The 26312-nt window shown below is 38.7% G+C and overlaps 1 protein-coding gene across 1 annotated transcript in view; it reads left to right on the top strand.

The window, feature by feature from the left end:
* MBD2 (methyl-CpG binding domain protein 2) overlaps positions 1-26312 on the top strand; it is a 75196-nt gene that overhangs the window by 33436 nt on the left and 15448 nt on the right. The gene's annotated exons all lie outside the window — the stretch shown is intronic.

The raw sequence follows: 26312 nt of genomic DNA on the forward strand, positions 1-26312 counted from the left end.
CCCACCTTGGTAAAGCCCTTCCCTGATTATAGTCTTTCTTATATATTCTCTAAAATCTTGAACATCTTGTCTTTTGGCATTCTGGTGATTTTTAAATCATTTTTTTGTAAAGATTTTTGTTGGAAAATTTGCAAGTATCTAATTGGCTAAGGCAGTTTGCTTCAAAAAGTCCAAAAGATATAACAGAAAGTAGAATAACTAAAATATTAGTTCCATGTTGGAAATCTGCATTGTCTTATTGAGGACAGATTGTATTTAGTAGATTTTATCCTCATCTTTTCTTTCCCAGATCATTCTCAATATACTCTATAAACCCAACTATTTTGTTTCAAGACCAACTGAGTAGCAACTTATGGTCATTTTAATAGTACTTTGTTTTCTGCACCTAAGTTGAGTCACAGGTTTTTAAAACTGTGGTAATTATGTTTACTGAGTGTTCTGACTCTAGAGATATTGGTAACCTGGATTTTTTAAGTTGTAAGTAACCATATTAGCTGTTCTTTGTATTTTGGTATGTTGAGTAGTTTTTTTTCTTCTTTCATTAAGGTTCATGAGATTATTATCAAATGAAAAGCATGTAAAAAAAATAAAGTCAAACCTCACCTCCCAAAAGCCCTCCTCCCCCCCAAAACGCATGTCATTTTAACCCAGATCTTTTGATGGTTTTATCTACTTGTAGCTTGCATAGACAGGAAGTGTCAAAAATTATTTAGGAGATTACTTTTCCAAGAATGTGGACTGTTTTTCACTTTATCCTCATGTTGCCCAACAATTTTTGCCGGATGTTTTTGATTATATTAAGACATTAGTTGTCTTTCCCCTTCTTTATCTTCAGTGTAAAAATGGAGTTAATGGCCCTGGCCGGTTGGCTCAGTGGTAGAGCGTCGGCCTGGCGTGCAGAAGTCCTGGGTTCGATTCCCGGTCAGGGCACACAGGAGAAGCGCCCATCTGCTTCTCCACCCCTCCCCCTCTCCTTCCTCTCTGTCTCTCTCTTCCCCTCCCGCAGCGAGGCTCCATTGGAGCAAAGATGGCCCGGGCGCTGGGGATGGCTCCTTGGCCTCTGCCCCAGGTGCTAGAGTGGCTCTGGTCACAACAGAGCGACGCCCCGGAGGGGCAGAGCATCGCCCCCTGGTGGACGTGCCGGGTGGATCCTGGTCGGGCGCATGTGGGAATCTGTCTGACTGTCTCTCCCCATTTCCAGCTTCAGAAAAATACAAAAAAACAAAAAAACAAAAAAAAAATTGAGTTAATATTTGATTACTATCTCACTGGTGGGATTTCAAAATGCAGGATTGTGTATTGGGCAAATGCAGGAAAATAGAGACAACTTTTGTATTAATGTTTTTAAAATTACCTGTCATTCTATTATAGTTTACATTCAAGTTTTTTAGTAAAGATGTTTATTTTAATTATATTTAACATACATATGGCAGATAACTGCTAATCAACTATTATTATTGAGAAGATAGTAAAATATACATAGGTAAAAATGATTCTTTGATTTTTGCTAGTTTTGTATAGCTTCATTGAACTAGATTGGTAATTGCCAAATATTGCATATGGAGAAGTTATTTTGGTAAGTAAATTAGGCAGTGAGGTTTCTATTTTTGAAATTTATTTAGATATAAATGTTTTTATTTTTTAACCATATCACTTAAAAAAATAAGATATTCAAGCTAGCGCTTTTTAAAGTGTTTAGTTTTCAGGATTAGATTTTTGGATCCTAATCTAGGTTCTACCTTGAAGAGCTTAATTTAGATGTAAAGCAGTCATAGAAATTAATAATTAACTCTTACATGACAGGTCATTATATGACAGTCCAACTTGAATTTTGTAAACTATCTAAATAATGAATTCCTAATGTATTGAATCCTTGAAAATGCCTTAGCTTTAAGGGCAAATTAGAGTGTGTAAGCAAAAGTCTGTTAAAAGGAATTCAACAGTAATTAAAAACATAAGGTAGAGATGGAATTTGTAAAACCTGGTTTGGTAGGGTAAGTAGATAGACATTTCTATATATACTGTCATCATATTTAATGAGTGCTTGTCTTTTTTTTTTAATAAGTTTATTTTCACTGAGTATAACTGTTTTTTTTAAATTAATTTTAATGGGGTGATATTGATAAATCAGAGTACATATGTTCAGAGAAAACATCACTAGGTTATTTTAACATTTGATTATGCTGCATTCCCATCACCCAAAGTCCAGTTGTGTTCCGTCACCTTCTAACTGGTTTTCTTTGTGCTCCTCCCCTCCCTCAACCCCCTCCCTTTCCTCCCTCCACCCCGTAATTTGTTAAAGAGGCTGTCTTTACTCCATTGTATGCTCTTACCTCCTTTGTCAAATATCAATTGTCCATAGAGCTGTGGGCTTATTTCTGGGTTCTCTGTTCTGTTCCACTGATCTATATGCCTGTTCTTATGCCAGTACCAGGCTGTTTTGAGTACAGTGGCTTTGTAGTATAACTTGATATCTGGAAGTGTGATACCTCCCACTTTATTCTTCCTTTTCAAGATTGCTGAGGCTATTCGTGTTCTCTTTTGGTTCCATATAAATTTTTGGAATATGTGTTCTATATCTTTGAAGTATGTCATTGGTATTTTAATCGGTATTGCATTGAATTTATAAATTGCTTTGGGTAATACAGACATTTTAATGATGTTTATTCTTCTTAACCATGAGCACGGTATATGGTTAACTTGTTTGTATCTTCCCTGATTTCTTTTATCAATATTTTGTAATTTTCTGAGTACAAGTCTTTAATCTCCCTGGTTAAATTTATTCCTAGGTACTTAATTTTTTTGGTTGTAATGGTAAAGGGGATTGCTTCCTTAATTTCTCTTTCTGACAGTTCATTGTTAATGTATAAAAATGCCTCTGATTTCTGAGTATTAATTTTATATCCTGCCACCTTGCTGAATTCATTTATCAGGTCCAGTAGTTTTTTGACTGAGACTTTAGGGTTTTCTATATACAATATCATATCATCTGCAAATAATGATAGTTTTACTTCTTCTTTTCCAATTTGGATGCCTTTTATTTCTTCTTCTTGTCTGATTGCTGTGGCTAGGACTTCCAGGACTATGTTGAATAAGAGTGGTGAAAGGGGGCACCCCTGCCTTGTTCCTGATCTTAAGGGGATTGCTTTTAATTTTTGCCCATTGAGTATGATGTTGGCCGTGGGTTTGTCATAGATGGCCTTTATCACGTTGAGGTATGTTCCCTGTATTCCCACTTTGCTGAGAGTTTTGATCATGAATGGATGCTGGATTTTATCAAATGTTTTTTCTGCACCTATTGATATTATCATGTGGTTTTTGTCCTTCCTTTTGTTTATGTGATGAATCACATTGATTGATTTATGAATATTGTACCAGCCTTGCCTCCCCAGAATAAATCTCACTTGATCATGGTGTATGATTTTTTTCATATATTGCTGGATCCGGTTTGCTAATATTTTGTTGAGGATTTTAGCATCTCAGTTCATCAGGGATATTGGCCTATAAGTTTCTTTCTTTGTGTTGTCTTTGCCTGGTTTTGGAATCAGAATTATACTCGCCTCATAAAAGGAGCTTGGAAGTCTTCCTTCCCCTTGAATTTTTTGAAATAGCTTGAGAAGGATAGGAGTTAGTTCTTCTTTGAATATTTGGTAGAATTCACTTGTGAGCCATCAGGCCCAGGACTTTCCTTTTTTGGGAGTTTTTTGATAACTGTTTCAATCTCATTTGTTGTAATCGGTCTGTTTAGGTTTTCTGATTCTCCCAGATTAATTTTTGGAAGATTATATGTTTCAAGGAATTTGTCCATTTCATCTAGGTTTTCTAGTTTTTTTGGCGTACAGTTCTTCATAGTATTTTCTTACAATATTTTGTATTTCTGTTGTGTCAGTTTAGTGCTTGTCTTTTCATTAGTTTAAAAAGAAGTCTGCGCCTGGCCGGTTGGCTCAGCGGTAGAGCGTCGGCCTGGCGTGCGGGGGACCCGGGTTCGATTCCCGGCCAGGGCACATAGGAGAAGCGCCCATTTGCTTCTCCACCCCCCCCCCCCCTTCCTCTCTGTCTCTCTCTTCCCCTTCCGCAGCCGAGGCTCCATTGGAGCAAAGATGGCCTGGGCGCTGGGGATGGCTCCTTGGCCTCTGCCCCAGGCGCTAGAATGGCTTTGGTCGTGGCAGAGCGACCCCTGGAGGGGCAGAGCATCGCCCCCTGGTGGGCAGAGCATTGCCCCTGGTGGGCGTGCCGGTTGGATCCCCGTCAGGCACATGCGGGAGTCTGTCTGACTGTCTCTCCCGGTTTCCAGCTTCAGAAAAATACAAAAAAAAGAAAGAAAAGAAAAAGAAGTCTGCAGTGGGGTGGAGGGAACTCTGTTCACTCTGAAATATTATCCCAGACAGCAAGGTCATTGAGATGTCCTTATTTGTCCAGATACGTGAAATATTTCAAATTATTTCTAATTGAATTATGATTTTGCAGTTAAAGTTGTCTTTCCTAGTTTTCTGAAGAACTCGCATTTCTGTTTCTTCCTTATTTCTTTGATGCTGTCATCTTTGATACTTTATCGTCTCTTGCTATTTTTCTCTTTTTTCCTCAAATCAAAGAAATTTTGTCTTTGACCAATTGCTTTCTTCTAATTATTAGATTATAGAGTGCTGATCGGCTTCAGATGTTTTAGATAGTCTTTGAATATCAATTACAATTCTTACAGACTAATCACTTTTTACCATAAATTAAATATTTTAATCAGTGAAATGGATTTAAATCTTTCATATTATCCTAGATTTTTTCTTTTGTTTGCTAATTCTTCTTTCAAAGGATATGAAACTTTCCTTTATTCTTTTCCAGAAGTCTACCTTTTTTTTTTTTTTTTTTAATTTTTTTTTTATAATTTTATTTTTTTAATGGGGTGACATCAATAAATCAGGATACATATATTCAAAGATAACAAGTCCAGGTTATCTTGTCGTTCAATTATGTTGCATACCCACCACCCAAAGTCAGATTGTCCTCTGTCACCTTCTATCTTGTTTTCTTTGTGCCCCTCCTCACCCCCTATCCCTCTCCCATTCCCCCCTCCCCCCCGTAACCACCACACTCTTGTCAATGTCTCTTAGTTTCAGTATTATGTCCCACCTACGTATGGAATAATACAGTTCCTGGTTTTTTCTGATTTACTTATTTCGCTTCGTATCATGTTATCAAGATCCCACCATTTTGCTGTAAATGTTCCGATGTCATCATTTCTTATGGCTGAGTAGTATTCCATAGTGTATATGTGCCACATCTTCTTTATCCAGTCATCTATTGCTGGGCTTTTTGGTTGTTTCCATGTCCTGGCCACTGTGAACAATGCTGCAATAAACATGGGGCTGCATGTGTCTTTACGTATCAATGTTTCTGAGTTTTGGGGATATATACCCAGTAGAGGGATTGCTGGGTCATAAGGTAGTTCTATTTGCAGTTTTTTGAGGAACCACCATACTTTCTTCCATAATGGTTGTACTACTTTACATTCCCACCAACAGTGGATGAGGGTTCCTTTTTCTCCACAGCCTCTCCAACATTTGCTATTACCTGACTTGCTAATAACAGCTAATCGAACAGGTGTGAGGTGGTATCTCATTGCCGTTTTGATTTGCATTTCTCTAATAGCTAAAGAAGATGAGCATCTTTTCATATATCTGTTGGCCATTTGTATTTCTTCCTGGGAGAAGTGTCTATTCATATCCTCTTCCCATTTTTTTATTGGATTGTTTGTTTGTTTGTTGTTGAGTTTTATGAGTTCTTTGTATATTTTGGATATTAGGCCCTTATCTGAGCTGTTGTTTGAAAATATCATTTCCCATTTAGTTGGCTTTCTGTTTATTTTGTTATCAGTTTCTCTTGCTGAGCAAAAACTTCTTAGTCTGATGTAGTCCCATTCATTAATTTTTGCCTTCACTTCTCTTGCCATTGGAGTCAAATTCATAAAATGTTCTTTAAAACCCAGGTCCATGAGTTGAGTACCTATGTCTTCTTCTATGTACTTAATTGTTTCAGGTCTTATGTTTAGATCTTTGATCCATTTTGAGTTAATTTTTGTACAGGGGGAGAGACTGTAGTCCAGTTTCATTCTTTTGCATGTGGCTTTCCAGTTTTCCCAGCACCATTTATTGAAGAGGCTTTCTTTTCTCCATTGTGTGTTGTTGGCCCCTTTATCAAAAATTATTTGACTATATATATGTGGTTTTATTTCTGGACTTTCTATTCTGTTCCATTGGTCTGAGTGTCTATTTTTCTGCCAATACCATGCTGTTTTGATTGTCGTGGCCCTATAATAGAGTTTGAAGTCAGGTATTGTTATGCCCCCAGCTTCATTCTTTTTCTTTAGGATTGCTTTGGCTATTCGGGGTTTTTTATAGTTCCATATAAATCTGATGATTTTTTGCTCTATTTCTTTAAAAAACGTCATTGGAAGTTTGATGGGAATTGCATTAAATTTGTATATTGCTTTGGGTAATATAGCCATCTTGATTATATTTATTCTTCCTAGCCAAGAACAAGGTATATTCTTCCATCTCATTATATCTTTTTCGATTTCCCTTAACAATGGTTTATAGTTTTCATTATATAGGTCCTTTACATTCTTTGTTATGTTTATTCCTAAGTATTTTATTTTTTTTGTTGCAATCGTGAAGGGGATTATTCTTTTGAGTTCCTTCTCAGTTGTTTCATTGTTGGCATATAGAAAGGCTATTGACTTCTGTATGTTAATTTTGTATCCTGCGACCTTACTGTATTGGCTTATTGTTTCTAGTAGTCTTTTTGTGGATTCTTTGGGGTTTTCGATGTATAGGATCATATCATCTGCAAAAAGTGATACCTTTACTTCTTCTTTTCCGATATGGATGCCTTTTATTTCTTTGTCTTGTCTGATTGCTGTGGCGAGAACCTCTAGTACCACATTAAATAAGAGTGGAGAGAGTGGACAACCCTGTCTTGTTCCTGATTTAAGGGGGAAAGCCTTCAGTTTAGTGCCATTTAATATGATGTTAGCTGATGGTTTATCATATATGGCCTTTATCATGTTGAGATATTTTCCTTCTATACCCATTTTGTTGAGAGTCTTAAACATAAAATTGTGTTGTATTTTATCGAAAGCCTTTTCTGCATCTATTGATAAGATCATGTGGTTTTTGTTCTTTGTTTTGTTGATATGGTGTATTACATTAACTGTTTTACGTATGTTGAACCATCCTTGAGATTCTGGGATGAATCCCACTTGATCATGATGAATTATTTTTTTAATATGTTGTTGTATTCGATTTGCTAGTATTTTGTTTAGTATTTTAGCATCTGTATTCATTAGAGATATTGGTCTGTAGTTTTCTTTTTTTGTGCCATCCTTGCCTGGTTTTGGTATGAGGGTTATGTTGGCCTCATAAAATGTGTTTGGAAGTATTGCTTCTTCTTCAATTTTTTGGAAGACTTTGAGTAGAATAGGAACCAAGTCTTCTTTGAATGTTTGATAAAATTCGCTGGTATAGCCGTCAGGGCCTGGACTTTTATTTTTGGGGAGGTTTTTAATGGTTTTTTCTATTCTCTACTGATAGGTCTGTTTAGGCTTTCTGCTTCTTCTTGACTCAGTCTAGGAAGGTTGTATTTTTCTAGGAATTTATCCATTTCTTCTAGGTTGTTGAATTTAGTGGCATAAAGTTTTTCATAGTATTCTACAATAATTCTTTGTATATCTACAGTGTCCGTGATGATTTCTCCTCTTTCATTTTGGATTTTGTTTATATGAGTTCTTTCTCTTTTTTCCTTGGTAAGTCTTGCCAAGGGTTTGTCAATTTTGTTGATCTTTTCAAAGAACCAGCTCCTTGTTCTATTAATTTTTTCTATAGTTTTTCTGTTCTCTAATTCATTTATTTCTGCTCTGATTTTTATTATCTCCTTTCTTCAGCTGGTTTTGGGTTGTCTTTGTTCTTCTTTTTCTAGTTCCTTAAGGTGGGAAGTTAAGTGGTTCACTTGGGCTCTCTCTTGTTTGTTCATATATGCCTGAAGCGATATGAACTTCCCTCTTATCACTGCTTTTGCTGCATCCCATAGATTCTGATATGTCGTATTGTCATTTTCATTAGTCTGTATATATCTTTTGATCTCTGCACTTATTTCTTCTTTGACCCATTCATTTTTTAAAAGTATGTTGTTTAGTTTCCACATTTTTGTGGGATTTTTTCCTCTTTTTTGCAGTTGAATTCTAGTTTCAAGGCTTTATGATCAGAAAATATGCTTGGTACAACTTCAATTTTTCTGAATTTGCTGATGTTGTTTTTGTGGCCCAACATATGGTCAATTCTTGAGAATGATCCATGTACACTGGAGAAAAATGTATACTCAGTCACTTTGGGATGAAATGTCCTGTAGATGTCTATCATATCCAGGTGCTCTAGTGTTTTGTTTAAGGCCACTATGTCTTTGTTGATTCTCTGTTTGGATGACCGATCTAGAGCCGTTAGCGGTGTATTGAGGTCTCCAAGTATGATTGTATTTTTGTCAGTTTTTGTTTTAAGATCAATAAGTAGCTGTCTTATATATTTTGGTGCTCCTTGGTTTGGTGCATATATATTAAGAATTGTTATGTCTTCTTGATTCAGTGTCCCCTTAGCCATTATGAAATGGCCATTTTTGTCTCTGAGTACTTTTCCTGTCTTGTAGTCAGCATTATCCGATACGAGTATTGCTACACCTGCTTTTTTTTGGATGTTATTTGCTTGGAGTATTGTTTTCCAGCCTTTCACTTTGTATTTGTTTTTATCCTTGTTACTTAGATGAGTTTCCTGTAGGCAGCATACAGTTGGATTTTCTTTTTTAATCCATTCTGCTACTCTGTGCCTTTTTATTGGTGAGTTTAATCCGTTTACATTTAGTGTAATTATTGATACTTGTGAGTTCCCTATTGCCATTTTATAGATTGCTTTCTGTTAGTTTCGTGTCTTGTTTGATCCTTCTCTTTCGTTTTTCTATCTTTTGTTTTTATTTGGTTGTATTCCATACATCTTTCCTCTGTTGCTATCTTTTTTATCTCATGTGCTTCTGTGGTGGTTTTTTCAATGGTGGTTACCTTTGAGTAATGAAAAGGGTCCCTACCCTGTTCATTGTAGCGAACTATTTTGTGAGTACTTTTGCACTCCATCGTCCTTTGCTACTGTTAATCTCCGTCTTCTCCCCCTCTTTCTTTTTGTTGTTGTCACAGTTTAAATTTGGTTTTATTGTGTTCTTCTTGGAGCTTTTACTTGTGGCTCTGTTTTTTTTTGTTCTTTGTATCTGATTGGAGAACCCCCTTTAGTAATTCCTGGAGTGGGGGTTTTCTCATGATAAATTCCCTCATCTTTTCTGTATCTGTGAATGTTTTTATTTCTTCGTATTTGAAGGATAGCTTTGATGGGTATAGTATTCGTGACTGAAAGTTCCTCTCTTTCAGGACTTTAAATATTGGGGACCACTCTCTTCTAGCTTGTAGAGTTTCTGCTGAGAAATCTGATGATAATCTAATGGGCCTTCCTTTATATGTTGTATTCTTCTTTTCCCTGGCTGCCTTGAGAATTTTTTCTTTGCTGTTGGTTTGTGTCAATTTCATTATGATATGCCTTGGAGTAGGTTTGTTGGGGTTAAGAAAACTTGGAGTTCTGTTTGCTTCTTGAACTTGAGGCTTTAGTTCTTTCCACAGGCTTGGGAAGTTCTCATCTATTATTTGTTTGAGTATGTTCTCCATTCCATTTTCTCTCTCTTCTCCCTCTGGTATACCTATTATTCTTATGTTATTCTTTTTGATGGAGTCAGATAATTCTTGTAGGGCTATCTCATTTTTTTTAATTTTTGAGTCTCTTTCTTCTTTCTGTTGTGCCTCAAGTTGCTTGTCTTCTATTTCACTAATCCTCTCTTCTATCTGACCTGTTCTATTAGCTAAGCTTGTTACTTCGTTTTTCAGCTCGTGAATTGAGTTTTTCATCTCTGTTTGATTTGTTTTTATAGTTTCAGTTTCCTTGGACATATATTCTTTGTGTTCATTGAGTTGTTTTCTGAGCTCCCTATATTGCCTTTCTGTGTTTTCTTGTATATCTTGGAGGATTTTTAGGATTTCTATCTTGAATTCTCTGTCATTTAGCTCCAAGGTTTCCAATATATTAAATTTTTTCTCCATAGATTTTTCCTCATCTAGCTGTGTTACCTCTCTTTCTTTTGTATCCATGATATTCGATTTTCTCTTCCTTAATGGCATCTGAGGGTGGTTTTGTTGATAGTATTAATGAGATTTAATAAAGAATAAAAAGTTAAAAAAAATAAAAAAAATAAAAAATCGAAGAGTTGTTTTTTTAAAAAAAATTAATAATGAAATAAAGAAAAATAAAATAAAATAAAAATTTTTAAAAAACGGAAATTATTCCCCCCCTCCTTTTTTCCTCTCCTCTCCTCTCCCCTCTTTCTTGAGAAAATCTTGTGGTGGACTGTGAGTTATAACAAACAATGCCTGTGATGGAGGGCCTGAATTGGGGAAAAGTAATAAAGGGGCAAAAAAGAAAAAAATAAAAAAAATAAAAAAAAGAAAAAAAAAGGAAAAAAAGAAAAAAAAAGAGCGTATGGACCCACAAAAAGCAAATAAGGAAAAAATTTGGGTCAAGAATATAATGATTTGCTTTTAGGTGTTGGTTGTCTAAGAGTTATGATGAGAGGAATAAGAGGAAAACGGAAAAATGGGGGGACAAATTAAAAACTTATTATTGTATTTAGTGGAACAAGAACTAGATAATATGGAGAGCCAGGGATGGGAGCACTGCTAGTGAGTTAAAAAGGTGAAGTAAAAACCCCCCAAAATGCCACAAACATAGGTTTGAGTCCCAGATAAGATAATTTGTTTGTTATTGAGGTTTGAATGAGAGGAGATGTAAAGGAGAAAGGAAGAAACTAATATAGAGGGAGAAAAGAAAGAGAGAGAGAGAAAAAAAAGAGGGAACCACTAAAAGAAGAAAAAAGAAAGGAGAGAGAGAGAGAGTTAAGGGTTTTGGAGTGCAACCCTCATAGAGAGAAAGGAAGAGAAGAGAAAAGATAATGGGAGATGTAACACTTATGGGTAGTGTAGTTCAAGGATAGGAGAGAGTAAGACCAGTAGAGAGTTAATCGGCCAAATTGGAGGAAGAAAAAAAAGTATCAAGAATGAAGATAAGAGAAACAAACGAACAAATATAATAAAATGGGATAGGTTATAAAGTCTGCAGATTATTCCTGATTTTGAGAGGTTATCTTCTTGCTTTTTCTTTTCTCTCCCTCTTCCTGGTCGGTGACTCTGTACCCCGGGTTCTGCCCCTTTGGCACGCTCAGGTAGAGGCTTGCAGTTGATAAGTCTCTATGGCAATGTCATGTATTGTGCTTTAGTCTCGTGGGAGTCGAGGCTCATTAGCATTTATAGGCTCCGACAGTGAGAGAGTCCGTGTTCCTGGAGCCTTTCTCCTAGTCTTTCCTTCCTCAATTAGTAGCCTGATAATCCAGCTATGGGGTTGCTGCTGCCTCTGCCTGGATAGTAAGAGGCTCAAAGAGCTGGCAACTCCCCACTCTATTTCCACTCAGCACAGGGCTCTGGGTAAGGCTCAGTCAGTCAGAGCTGCTAGCATAATCAGGCGGGCTTTCCGCCCACTCAAAGACCACTGGCTCTGCCACTCTGTCCGGTAACACAAGCGGGCGCCCACTTCTGGGGGGCGCTTGGAGGAAACTCTCACTCACTGTCTGCGACCAGGATATCCAGCCAGCAGTCTCACGCTCTGAGTGAAACCCCCAACCGCAGAGAAAAGTTGCAGCTTTGGAATTGAGTCTCGCTCCGTCCCCATGCGCGGCTTTTGCAAGGCGCTGGGACGGCTCGAGATTCCGCTTTGGCCCACACAAAGGCCCCTGACTCTGCCCCTCTCTGCGATAACACGGGCGCGCACTGCGGAGGCACTCGGAGGAATTGCTCACTCCTTATCTGCGCGTGCAAACCAGGATATGAGGCCGGCCGCCGTTCCCTCTGAGTGAAACAGCCTCCAGCACGGAAAATCTCCACCGTTGGGATTAGTTCTCACTCCCTCCCGTGCGTGGCTTTCCCAGGGCGCTGGGGCTGCCCAGAGACTCTGTCCTCGGCCCACAGAAAGGCCTCTGACCCTGCCTCTCCGTGGGGCAACACGGGCACCCACTCTCGGGGCCTAGGAAGAAATTCTCGCCCACTAACTGCGCACCGATCAGGAGACCGGGTAAAATGGCCGCTCCGCTTGTCTTTCTTTGTTTGGGTTTGGCGCGAGTGTTAGCTTGTATTGCCCGGGTTGCCACAGGATCAGATTTTCCTCGGCTTGGATCTGTGTGCCACCGCCTGGTTCGGCCGTTTGTGCCACGGCGGCCTGGATCTATTCACCCCCTTTGCCCGCCTCAGTTTCTATATTCACAGTTACCAGAGAAAGCCGCCCTGTTTAGGTTAGTGAGGAAGGCGGAGCATTTCTTACTCCCTTTTTCCTTCGGGGTTTGGTTATATATTTAGCCAATTTTTCACTCAATCATACCTTTGGGTGTATTGCGAAGCATCTGGAAGCTCCAAGTATAGGTTTTTCTGTTTCTGGTTGAAGATCTTGTTGAGTTTTGGGGGAGATTTATCGGTATCGCTTCCTACCCCGCCATTACTCTGACGTCATCTCGTCTACCTTTTTTTAGGATGATGTTTTCCCCAGCTTTATTGAGATATAATTGACTATAACATTTTGTAAATTTAGGTGTACAACATGATAATTTGATACACATATGCACTGGGAAATGATTACCACAATAACATTAACACATTCATCACCTCACATAATCATCATTTTTTGTTGTGGATGTGGTGGTGAGAATGTTTAAGATCCTTAGCAACTTTCGAGTGTACAATGCAGTACTGATCACTGGAGTCACAGTGCTCTACATTAGGTACCCAGAACATGCTCATCTAAGAACTGAAGGTTGGCACACTTTCACCAACATCTTTCCATTCCCCTCACCCCTTTGCCCTGACAGTCACCAGTATACTCTGTTTCTATGAGTTCGGCTTTTTCAGATTCCACATATAAGTGGGATCATACAGTATGTGTCTTTTTCTGATTGATTTATTTCACTTGGCATAATGCCCTTAAGTATCATCCATGTTGTAAATGGCAGGATTTCCTTCTTTTTATGGCTGATAATATAGTATTTGTGTGTGTAGCTCACCTTTTCTTTTTCTAAAGATTTTTTATGTATTGACTTTAGAGGGGGGGGGGGGTTGGAGAAGAGCAGGAAGCATAAACTCGTCCTTGTTGCTTCTCTTATGTGTCCTGACCGGGCAAGCCCGGGATGTCAAACTCCAGTGCCCTCAGCATTCCAGGTTGACGCTTCATTCGCTGTCCCCTCACAGGCCAGACTAGCTCACATTTTCTGTATCTGTTCATCCGTTGATGGACATGAAGGTGGTTTCCGTTTCTTGGCTCTAATGAATAATGCTGCAGTGAACCTGTGAGTACAGAAGAAGCATGACATGTCCCGTACTGCATACAACATGACTCTGGGCGGTGCTGGGAAGAGGCCCTGTGCTCAGGGTCAGGTGAACAGTGCAGACAGGTGTTAGGGTGTTGGAGAAGGGTGAGGTTACTGTGACGAAGAGGTTTGGGGAAATCTTTAGGAGAGATGTGGGAATATGCTGAACTATGCAAATTGAGTGGGATTTAGAAAAGCAAATGGGAGGGAGAGAACATTCCAATGAGGAAAAATAGTGTTAGGAAAGCTGTTATATGGGAATGGTCAAGGAATGAGGAGACAAAGACAAAGAGATCAGGATTTTCATGGGAAGTAGTGGGAGCTGAGAGTGTTGTCAGGGGTTTTCTTTTGTGTGTGTGTATGTGACAGAAACAGAGAGGGACAGATAGGGACAGACAGGAAGGGAGAGAAATGAGAAGCATCAATTCTTCGTTGTGGCACCTTAATTGTTCATTGACTGCTTTCTCATATGTGCCTTGACCAGGGGGGCTAAAGCAGACCGAGTAACCCCATGCTCGAGCCAGCGACCTTGGGCTCAAGCTGGTGAGCCTTGCTCAAACCAGATGAGCCCGCGCTCAAGCCAGCAAATTCAGGGTTTCAAACCTGGGTCCTCCGCGTCCCACTCCGACGCTTTGTCTACTGCACCACCGCCTGGTCAGGCAAGGGTTTTCTTAAACATCAAGCCTTCCAAGTTCCAAAAATGTTATTTGCTTTACTTACAAGAGAAAGAAATTTGGGATAGACAAAAGAAAAAGTAGTCATAATTCCTTTTTCATAATATAATTACCATAGCTATTTAACATTATTCTATTCTTTCAGTATTTTAATACATCTTTTGAAAACATGATCACAATAAATATTAAATATTTGTACCTGAGATTAATTATATACATTTTATCCTTGTTTTATATAATTTGCATGCATTGTTCCAACAACTGCATGGTGCTAACATGTTCATAGTCATTTCCAAGTTTTCATTCTTTAATGTAAGTACTCTAGGTAGTCTCCTTATGTGTATAAGTTCCTTCCTATGTTTTACAATGTTTCCTTGGCTAGATTCCCAGACATATAATTAGTTGACTATTTTTGATTTTTGAAACATTCGGGGAAATTGATTTCCAAAGGATTGTACCCAATTAAGAGTCTATTGAAAAGTCATGTGCATTACAGTTTCAGCTCCCCTTCTGTGGCATTGGGTGTTATCAACACTTTTTCTTTTTGGTAATTCAATGTATGAAAATGTTATTTCATTTTAAATTTGCATTTATTTGAATATTTGTGAAGTTGAACAGGTTAATTTTGCAATGAAGAAATGTTTAGAGGATTTTGAACAAGAGAGTATATTTTTTATTACTCCTCTGAACTTTACTTGAACTTACCTCCTTATTGCCTTCAGTAATTTTCTTTTTAAAAAAACATTTTTAATTGATTTTGAAAGAAAGTGGTAGGGGGCAGAGAGAGAAGAAAATTTTTTTTGGCTTCTTGTTTCATTTATTTATTCATTTATTGGTTGATCCTTCTTTGTGCCCTGACCAGGGATCGAACCTGCATCCTTGGGATGATGCTTTAACCAACTGACATACATCGCCAGGGCCAAGAGTTTTCTTTCTTTCCCCTTGACAATCAAACATCTTGTATTTGTGCTTATTTTGTATCTACTTTACCTCTTAAATTTTATATCTCTGAAAGATAGCTTTTGTTTCTACTATGCCACTTAAACTGTTCACAAGATTCCTGATGATCCTTGTTATTTGGGTGAACCAATTTCAGTACTTAAATTACGTGACCTACTTTAGTAATAGGTGCTGTGGCTACCCTTGCCTTCTGAAATATTCTCTTCTACTCTGTGACACTGTACTTGTTTGGTTTATTCTCCTCCTTGTTTTTTCTCAATCTCCTTCTTAGATTCTTCTCTATCTTTTAAAATGGTGGGGTTTTCCAGGGCATACTGTGCTTTCTCTGTGCATAAACCCTCCATGGCAATTCCATTTATTCTCGTGGCTTCAGTTATCTGTGCGTGTATAATAAATACAGAATAAAATTTACATCTTTATTCTGAGCGTCAGTTGTTGGTATCACTTTATCTGCTAACTACATTGTTCACTTGGAAGTCTCACCAGCTCCTCTAATTTACCGTACTCAACTCCATCATCATTCTATCAAACAGGCCCTTTCTTCTCTGTGCTTTGTCTCAGTGCAAGCACTGCTGTCCACCTGGCTGCCTCAGCCAGAAACCTCAGCATGTTCTTGACTCTTTCCATTCTTTACCCCAGGGATCCAATTAGCCAACAAGTGAATCTCCCTAAAAAGTCACTTCCTGCACCTCTGTTCAGGTGACTGTCATTGCAGTCCACCTCACTGCTCCTTCGCTTCACATTACTTACAGAGTCCTTCGTGATTTGGCTTCTACTTACCTCTCCAGCCTTTCTTCCTTCTCTGGTTCCATACTTGAATCACACACTTCTTGTAAATTTTGAATGTGCTATTCATCTCCCTCCTGCACCCTGCCCTTGTAATTCCTGATATTATTTCATGCCGTTTTCTTTCCCACCTATAATTAGTTCTTTCCAAGTTATCTCTCAAGTCTGATCTTAGACATCACTTCCTCTGTTCAAAAGACCTCTGATTCATCAAGTCTGGACTTAATGTTTCTCCTTTCTCCTTTTCTGATCATAACTGTAGTTGCTCATTGCTTTATCTATAGTGTCTCTATTATGTCAGTACTTACTAAGTATTTGTTGAAGCAATGAATTAATGTTTTTAAATTCAAGTATTATTAATTGAGCTCTCACTTTGTGCCAGGCATGTTTCTAAGTAGTGGGGATATGCACTGAAAAAACCTGTTCCTGCTCTCATGGAACTTATCTCCTGGTGTGATAGGGAGAGAGACAATAGACACACAGGTACTGGGAGCCTGGCCTGTGGTGGCGCAGTGGACAAAGCGTCAATCTGGAATGCTGAGGTCTCCGGTTCGAAACCCTGCACTTGTCTGGTCAAGTCACATATGGAGTTGATGCTTCCTGCTCCTCCCTCTCCCTCTCCCTCTCCCTCTCCCTCTCCCTCTCCCTCTCCCTCTCCCTCTCCCTCTCCCTCTCCCTCTCCCTCTCCCTCCCCCTCCCCCTCCCCCTCCCCTCCCCCTCCCCCTCCCCCTCCCCCTCCCCCTCCCCCTCCCCCTCTCCCCCTCTCCCCCTCTCCCCCTCTCCCCCTCTCCCCCTCTCCCCTTCTCCCCCCCTCCCCCTCCTCCCCCTCCTCTCTAAAATGAATAAAATCTTAAAGACCTGTACTTTAAAAAAAAAGTATGGGGAGAACATTCTAGACAGAGGTTTTAATCTGGCTATTATATGTAATGAGGACTGATTTAAGGCTAAGAGACCATTGAGAAAACTATAGGAAGTTAGGGCATAAATAAGATTTTTTTTTTCATGTTGGTTATAAAACAGTTGACAAGATTTATTGACTGACCATCTGTATCTGTGAGGAGAGTCTTCAAAGCTAGGTATCTGGGAGAATGATGTTATTAAGAGAAATACAGAGGTATTGAGAGGTAGATATATATATATATATGTATAATATATATATTTGTGTGTGTGTGTGTGACAGAGACAGAGAGAGGGACAGATAGAGACAGACAGACAGGAAACGAGAGAATTGAGAAGCATCAATTCTTCATTGCGGCACCTTAGTTGTTCATTGATTTTTTTCTCACATGTGCCTTGACTGGGGGGCGGGGGCTACAGCAGCCTGAGTGACCCCTTGCTCAAACCAGCAACCTTGGACTCAAGCTGGTGAGCCTTGCTCAAACCAGATGAGCTTGCGCTCAAGCTGGCAACCTCGGGGTCTTGAACCTGGGCCCTCTGTATCCCAGTCGGACACTATCCACTATGAACCACCTGGTCAGGCGCTCAATATATTTTGTAAATAAGAAAATATAAATATGAGTACCTGTATGAGAAAATGTACTCTCTTAAAGCAATTATGGGATATCCAGGTTGTAAAAGATGATTGATTGGAGCCCTGGGCAGAGAACTTGTTAATTTTAGACATTATTTCTTGACTTCCCACAATGGTAGATGAGTAAATAGTTCTCTTTCTTGCTCTTATGCTTCCAACATAGTTGTTTCGCAGTTTTAGTTAAGTTAAATAGTCAAGGTTTATATTATTCTGACTGAAATATTAATGAGTAATTAACGCTGTATCATGATCACCAGAATTACTTTCATAATTCTTTGTTGTTGTTAATCTTAAGAATTGTATGCTAAATGACAAATACCATATGATGTCACTTATATGTGGAATCTAATGAACACAGTAAACTGAGGAACAAAATAGAAACAGAGGCAGCATCACAGGGAACAGGACAGCTGTCAGAGGGAAGGGGGGTGAAGGGAGGGGATCAGGAAGGTAAAGGGCATAGCCAAGTCATATGTACATAATGTGCAGATACAGATAATAGGGCAGCAAGTTGCAGAGGGGGAGCGGGGAGAGAGGTAGGGGAGGGGCATGGGGGCGTGATGCGGAAGTTGATGGTGTTGTATTGAGCGGGACACTTGAAACTATGTTAACACAATAAATTTAAAAAAAGAATTATATCCTAGGTTTTCTTTATAGTTTTTAGTTTAGTTAATATTTCCTACTGCTTTAACATTTCTGCTACATGCCCATCAATAATATTTTTCTTATGCTGAAACCCATGCAGTTCATCCTTGGGTTTTTCCTGGAGTCGCCTCTGCTCTCCTCAGTCTGGACCTGTCCTCTGGTTCTGTGACACATTTAAAAAAATTTTTTCCGTCCATCTATGTCATGCACATTTATTTCTCTTTGACCTCAGCTTAGGCATGGCTGGGCTCTTTCCTGTACAGATAAGGAAATATATTTAAATACAGCCACAATTCTTGAAGAAACTATAGGAGAGTAGAAGACATGTTTGTTTGTTAATTTTAATTATTAACTTTATAATCTTTTAGTTGACTTGAGAACAGGTCATATTTGATTCATTTGTGACCAGTAGCTCAACACCCTCTTCTTTTTATTCGACTATCTTAAAACATTAAGAATCTGCTTATACTTTTCTTTATGGTACCAGGGCCTTGTACAGATTAAACACTCTGTAAAGTATAAACAGCAAATAGCTATTGTATGAGATCATAGTGTCTTTTGGAACTGCTGAATTACTTTGTGCTAATAAACTCTAGTTCATCATCATAAAAAAAAACCAAAAAGCAAATTTTTTTGCTTACTCCCAAGGTTATGAGTTTATCCTCCTGTCTTCTGAAAGCTTTGTTTCGCTTTTGCATTTAGCTCTACTGTCTGTCAGGAATTGACTTTTGTGTAGGATATGAGGTGGAGTAATTGTTTTCCCATGTGGCTATCCCCTTGACCCAGCGCTATTTACTAAAAAGACCATTTTTCCCCCATTGCCGTACATTTTTCCCCATATGTACCATCATATATGGAATGTCATATGAGAAATGTCAAATGGAAAAGTGTGACAGTCCTGTGAAAATCAGGTTTTTGGACTCTCCATTCTATTCCTTTGCTGTGTTTATCCATGTGAATCTGTCTCTAACTCTGTTCTGTTTCATTGGTCTGTTTGTTTTCTTTCCACATCCTGCACTATCTTCATAACTATCGTTTTTGACATAGTCTTGATATCTGGTAGTGTAAGTTTTCCAGCTGTGTTATTCTTCAAGATTATCTTGTTTAGTCTTGGCTGTTTGCATTTCTATATAAATGTTAAACTCAGCTTGTCCAGCCTTGTCCTGTTAGGATTTATATCTGTAGATCAGTTTGGGGCAGAATTAATGATATTAAGTCTTATAATTCATGAATCTTGTATATCTCTCCATTAATATTTTATAGTTTTCAACCTGGAGCTCTTACATATCTTTAATTGATTTCTAGATATTTGATGCTTTTTGATGCTACTCTAAGTGATTACATTAAACTTTGAAAATTTTTCTATTTGTTGTTAATATATACAAATAAGTTGATTTTGTATATTGACTGTATTCAGTTATCTTCCTAAATTCACTGATTAAATAATTATTAAGTCTCTTTGTCTTTATACATAAGCAAACATGTCATCTTCAAATGAATTTATTTCTTCCTGGCTGATTCTTAAACCTTTATTTTCCCCTTTGACTTATTTCACTGCTTAGGATTGAGAGTACAATCTTGAGTAGAAGCGAAAGCAGATGTACCTATCTCATTCATGATACAGGGAACGTTTTCAGTGTTTTTTCTTTAAATGTGATATGTGTTGTAGGGTTTTTCTGTTTGTTTGTTTATAAATACCCTTTGTCAAAGTAAAGAAATTTACTTTTATTTTATTCCTGGTTTTTTTACTAAGAATGTCTTTCATGAATGGGTATTGAATTATATCAAAATTTTTTTCTCTACCTAGTTAAATAATAAGCCATTTTTATTCTTTTTCTGTTAATATAGTGAAGTACAGTGATTGGCTTATGTGGTGAATTGCACTGCTTAGTTGTTTGTTTTTTTCCCATGTGAAACAAACATTGAATTTCTGGATTCAGCCCAATGTCATGCTGTGTAACTGTTATCGCTGCTTAGATTTGCTGTAATTTTGTTCTGGATTTTTTGCATTTATATTTATTAGAAAGGTGAACTTGTACTTTTCTCACAATCTTCTCAAGCTTCAGTATCAAGGTTTTTCTGGTAAAATAAACTGGGAAGTTATTCCTCTTTTAATATCCTTCGGAAGAGTTTGTGTCAATTGGTACTCTTTAAATGTTTGGTAGAATAAATTATGAAGCCATCTCAGCCTAGGTTTTTTGTTTTTTTAATATGGGAAAGCTTGAAATTACAGATTCAATGTAAAAGGTACATGGATAAATATTATTTTCTATTTCTTGTATCAATTTTGAGAACATGTTTTTCTAAGAATACTTGCACTTTATAGTTTTCAAGTTTAGTGGTATAAAATTGTTTGTAATATTATCCAGGAATAGCGTAACTATTTGTAGTCTCTGTCTGTTGGCTCTGACTTTGGTAGTGTCTAGAATGAAGGTGGATGGAGTGTTGGGACTCTTCCCTCTATGTGAGTGCTTTTCCCGTGGAAATCCAAACTCCACTCTCATCATCAGATTTGTTAAGATAACATTTATATAAAAGAAGTTCATTATGATGGGTTATGCTTTGTCTTAATGTCTATATTTGCTTGTTATTTCTTTGCTCTGTCTTTTCATTTTCAGTTGTCTGAGTCCCTTTGGTTTTAGGTAATGTTTCTTGCATAAAACATATAGTTGATTTGTTTCCCCTGTCTGATCTGACAGTCTCTTTTTTTCTTTTATAGGTGAGTCTGCCATTACATTTGATAGTATAGACAAGTTTGGTCTTGAGTCTTACCGTTGTGTTTATATACCTTTTTTAGTATTTTATTGTAATTTTCTAGTATTTCTGGTTTTGTTCTGTGGTATGGGTTTTCCATTTAAATCCAGCCTTATGATAATTTTTAGAATTTCTAACCTGATTTTAGATAGTAAATGTATATGTCTATTTCTTGATTTATCAGTATTAAAAAGAAATAGTATCTATTGAGGTACCACTATTTAAAAAGTGAGGAATTAAATTTTGTTACTGAAATTAGTTTCAAGCAAGCTTTTCTGAAGGACATCCCTTCTGATAAACAGTGAGGATAATGAAAGCTCTCTGTCTCTTGCATATCAAACTTCCTGCCCTTGCCTGGGTTTTGAACTCATGGGCTTATTTATTCAACAGCACTTACTGTAGGTTATGTTACAGGTGCTGTGTAAACACAAACGTCACACATGTACCCTGTCCTCATAAAACTTTCAATATAATGAGGAAAAAAATGCACTGAACAAATAATTCCAAGTGTATGGAATGTGGCAATGAAGTAAAATGAAGGAACGTACCTAAGTCCCAATACGGACTCACCATGTATCAATAAGAAAATTACTATTAAGACCTCCTGTGGGCTGACCAGGCGGTGGTGCAGTGGATAGAGCATCGGACTGGGATACGGAAGACCCAGATTCGAGACCCCGAGGTCGCTAGCTTGAGTGCGGGCTCATTTGGTTTGAGCAAAAGCTCACCAGCTTGGACCCAAGGTCGCTGGCCCGAGCAAGGGGTTACTTGGTCTGCTGAAGGCCTGTGGTCAAAGCACATATAAGAAAGCAATCAATGAACAACTAAGGTGTTGCAACAAAAAACTGATGATTGATGCTTCTCATCTCTCTCCCTTCCTGTCTGTCTGTCCCTATCTATCCCTCTCTCTGTCTCTGTAAAAAAAAAAAAATAATAATAATAATAATAAACCTCCTGTAGGAGTAGCACATGAGAAACTTACAGGCATCATGAATAAGTACTCTCATTGCTTGGTCATCCTAGGAAAGGGTACCGTTTGAGGCATTGGACAAGTAGTCTCACCACTTTGTGTGCGTTAGGTAGTGTCCTGACAAAATTTAGACAGCACAGCAGGTGGTGACTGCTCCCCCCGTCCTCCTCAACCCTTCTTGCTTTTTGCTTCATTCCTCTATCCTCGTTAGCCCCAAACATTATCTTTTGCCTTAATAAGAGATCTTCCTGTAGTTTGCACAGCCACATGAGTTGAGTGTATCCTTGATTTACATAGTAATTTTCTCATCGTTGTCCAGCCCTTCCTAGACCGCTCTCCCAAAATAAGGGAGTAGCTCGTGTTTGACTTTTGATGTTTACAGGCCATGGTATTTAAGTTAAGATGGTTTTTGCTGACCAAAATTAGTCACCTCAGATATCATGTGGGGTTGATTTGAAGAACAGTTTATAAACTGGATGGCAAGTTGCTTCTGGGCAGGGAATGCCATTCCTCTGTGTAGCCCTAACACAGTGTCTCCATATTTAGCTTTTCATGAGTCAGTGAATTGAACATTTTCTGAGTTTTGCTTTAGTCTACAAATACATGACAAAGGATTAGACAGATTTAGCAAAAGCCTTAGGAAAGTGAATAAGATGGTCATTGAATTCATGAAATCTTAACATTGAAAAGTATCCTGAGCAGTCAATAAAAAAATTTGTATTTTCAAAGAATTTTCTTATTTTCTGTCACTGTTTTGATAACCTTCTGAGATAGATAAGGTAGGTACTAGTATTTCTATTTACTGGTGAAAATACACAGAGATCAAATGATTTACCTAAGACTGTCTACCTGCCTGTTTAGTGGTTGAGTCAGGACTAAAGCTTCCAGACTAGTGTTCTCTCTGTCACCCTGTGCTCCCTCCGCTTGGCCACACATTCACCGTGCAGACATCTGAGTGCCTTCAGTGTGTCTGGCATCATGCTCTTGACAGATGGAGACTGCGCCGATTAAAACTTAAAATAGTAAGAGTTTAAGAGTAACTTTGGCTCTTCTATTTTACAAAGCATTAACACTTTTGTCTTCACATAATTTAAAAGGTTTGACACTTAAGTATTTACATTAGAAAAAATGCTAATAGTCTTATTTCTTTGACAATTACTGTTAGATAGAAGTTTTCATTTTTAATGTTAGAAAATATGAAACATACAGAGAAATAAAAGGCAGACTTGGTAAGTGTTCTGACCACCCAAGATGGCTGCGAGGAGGTGGGGCAAACAGGAGGCTTGAATCAGGAAGTGGATGCAATCATCAGAATAGGGTACTGTGACCTTGGGCAGGTCAGTGTTAAGACACACGTAGGAATAGAGTCCAGGTTAGAAGAAAAAAGATGAATGGAACGTGAGGGAGTAGAGTGGAAGGAGGGAGATAGATTTGGTTTGAGGGGGAAGTGTGAATAAGAACAGTTTTTAGGTTATCAGTGTTTGTGAGGATATTTGTCACTTGAAGGGAAGAAGCCCCAGGAGAGAAAGGGGAAAAGGGAAAATGGAAGTGGAAAAGTCAAATTGATGAGACAAGACCGGGAAGAGGCTGGAGAGGATGTGGCCAGTGGCCAAGTGTAAGGGTAGTTTTAGGAAGGTCGTGGAATACTTGCTCCTTGGAGCCAGGAGGTAAGGAAGGAAGTGACCATAAATGGCTCAGAGGAAGTCTGTGCTAAGCAGGGTATTTGAAGAGGCTCAAGACTTGAGGCCTGAGTTCCTGGTTTTCTAGTCTGCTGTGGAGTTCATTATCACAGGCTTCTGGAGTTAGGAGCTAATATTCAGCTTATGGTATTTACAATAAATCATTATTACAGGCTTCTGGAGTTAGGAGCTAATATTCAGCTTATGGTATTTAAAAGAAACAATAAGAGAGGAATTCAGATATAGAGGAGGTTGAGATGAACTTTACTTAGTTTCATTATTGAAATTTCAGTGTTTCTTTATAATCATTTTTTTTCCCTAATGGAGAAAAATTCAGAAGGCAACGGAAGATGCATTTTAAGACAATAAATGAGGACTAAGATAATTTTAAGTTTTTTATGTGGTTCCGTTTGGTGAGATAATTTTTCGCTGGGCTTTTAGTGTAGAACTAGCCAGGCCCTACTGATAGCTATGTACTAAGCATGTACGGAAATTAACATGTTCAAGATCAACTGTCAGTTCTGTTTTGTCACTTCACCTATACTGGAACACCTGAAGTCATTTTGAATGGAGCTGAACCTTTTCTAGGTATCAGTAGTCACAGATTTGCACATGCTTTTGCTCTCAGAAAGCTCCTTGTAAAACCTGGACATATGAGTGCTTTCTAGCCTGCAGGGTAGAATGCAAGATGTCATGTTTCAGTTGTTCAAAGCAATACACGTTCCAATACAAGTGTTAGTATAGATCAGGGGTAGTCAACCTTTTTATACCTACCGCCCTCTTTTGAATCTCTGTTAGTAGTAAAATGTTCTAACCGCCGACCGGTACCACAGTAATGGAATAAAGTAGGGAAGTAACTTTACTTTATAAAATTTATAAAGCAGAGTTAACAACAAGTTAAAGCATATAATAATAATTACAACTAGTGCTCGACTTACGACCACTATTGGTTCCGACAGACCAGTTGTAACACGATTTGGTCGTAAGTTGAGTAGGCTATATGTACAGACTGTGAAATGATGTTATAAAAATCTTTAAGTCATATTTAATCATAATTTTCTTTCATTATTGTTATGTATTATAATTTTCTTTGTTCATTTTATTCCATTTGTATCATCTCTACACCATTTTGTTTCTTATTTTTACATTTTTCAGGTTTAAGTAAAACACTGCATTACCAGTACAACTGGTTTAATATTTGCAAAGACAGTTTCCTCTTGGTAGACATCTTGGGAGGGGTTTGATGAAAAATATCCAAGATACAAAACACAAGTTGCTATACCGAGTCTGGGATAACAGTTGAAATGGTGCACACGGAGATGGTAGTGCTGCTTTAAGCTGGTCCACACTGTTTTATGCCCAGCTGGGCAACGCTTGCGCTGCCAGACGTGGAGCAGTCGTGGCTAGCGATTGTGGTCATAAAGTCGAATGGTCGTTAAGTTGCATAGGTCGTAAGTCAATCAATATTTGTACTTACCAAGTACTTTATGTCAGATTTTCACTAAGTTTGGCAGAATAAATCTTTATAAAACAACTTACTATAGTTAAATCAATCTTTTTATTTATACTTTGGTTGCTCTGCTACCGCCCACCATGAAAGCTGGAACGCCCACTAGTGGCGGTAAGGACCGGGTTGACTACCACTGGTAAATGGTTCTAGCATCCCAGCCCAGCCCACAAAAGACCACTGTATCATTAAAAGTAACTACCGTTTATAGCCATGTCCCTATCAAGAAGTTATTAAATCTCAACTCCTATGGTAAGAAATGTTCCTCCCACTCCTACTTGATCTTACTCACTCTTGTTTGGCAGCAACAGAGGGGCACCCAGCTCCAAGCCACTTAGGGTGGTTCTTATGAGGTCTAGGAATGAGGAGCCGGGACAGAACCTCCTGGCGCAGTGATGGCATGTGCCATTGGAGGGGTTGCCCGTCTGCTTCAGCTGTGAGATTAGGCCCCTGCCGTTGTAACCTCCTGCTCCCTACCCGCTTTCTCTGGACCCGTGGTTCTCAACTAGACCTGGGGTTGTCCCCCACTCTTCTCCCTCTGCCATGTACAGGGAAACAGGGCCATGTCTGGTTTTGGTGACTTCAGATGAGGTGGTGTTGCTGGCCCCATGGGTGTTGGCCCAGGACGCACTCGGCCTCCACACGGAATTCTCCAGCCCCACGTGGCAGTAGCGCCAGTTGAGGAACTCCATGCCAGGCTGTTGCTGCTGGTTCAGGTCTCCTTTCTCCTGGCCTCGCGGCAAAATGCAGCTGGAGTTTGTGTTCCTGGTTCTCTTCTACCTTCTATTCTTGAAAACTGCTCAGAGCCCATTTGAGGTTTTTCTAAAGGCTTTCCTATCATCACAGCATGAAATAGATGGGGTAAAAATAACAAGAAAATTACACTTTCAGGAAATCTTAATTAGAAGTTAGCCACTGGTCTATAAATAGAACAATTCTGGTCCTTCTCTAGGCTTCAGTCCATTCCTCCCTGTATGGTCTCCTCATTCCCGGGCTCCCCCTTCCTGTTCTGTACTGCCCATCTGGGGACAGCCGGGGTGTGATCCGCTCAGCAGCCCCCCAGGTGAGTGATGATAGGAGGGATGGACATTCAGGGGCGGGTGCCTGTCATAGCATAGATACAGCCAGAACTAGGTTCTGTTGCCGTCCTTATTTGAAGAAATTCAAAGATGAGATTGTATACTTTTTGAACAGAGGCCTCACATTTTCATTTTGGACTAGGCCCTGCAAATTATGTAGCCCATCCTACCTACCACAGTTTGTGCAACGTTTG

The sequence above is a fragment of the Saccopteryx bilineata genome, chromosome 11 (genome assembly GCF_036850765.1).
Source record: "Saccopteryx bilineata isolate mSacBil1 chromosome 11, mSacBil1_pri_phased_curated, whole genome shotgun sequence".
In the NCBI taxonomy this organism is placed as follows: Eukaryota; Metazoa; Chordata; class Mammalia; order Chiroptera; family Emballonuridae; genus Saccopteryx; species Saccopteryx bilineata.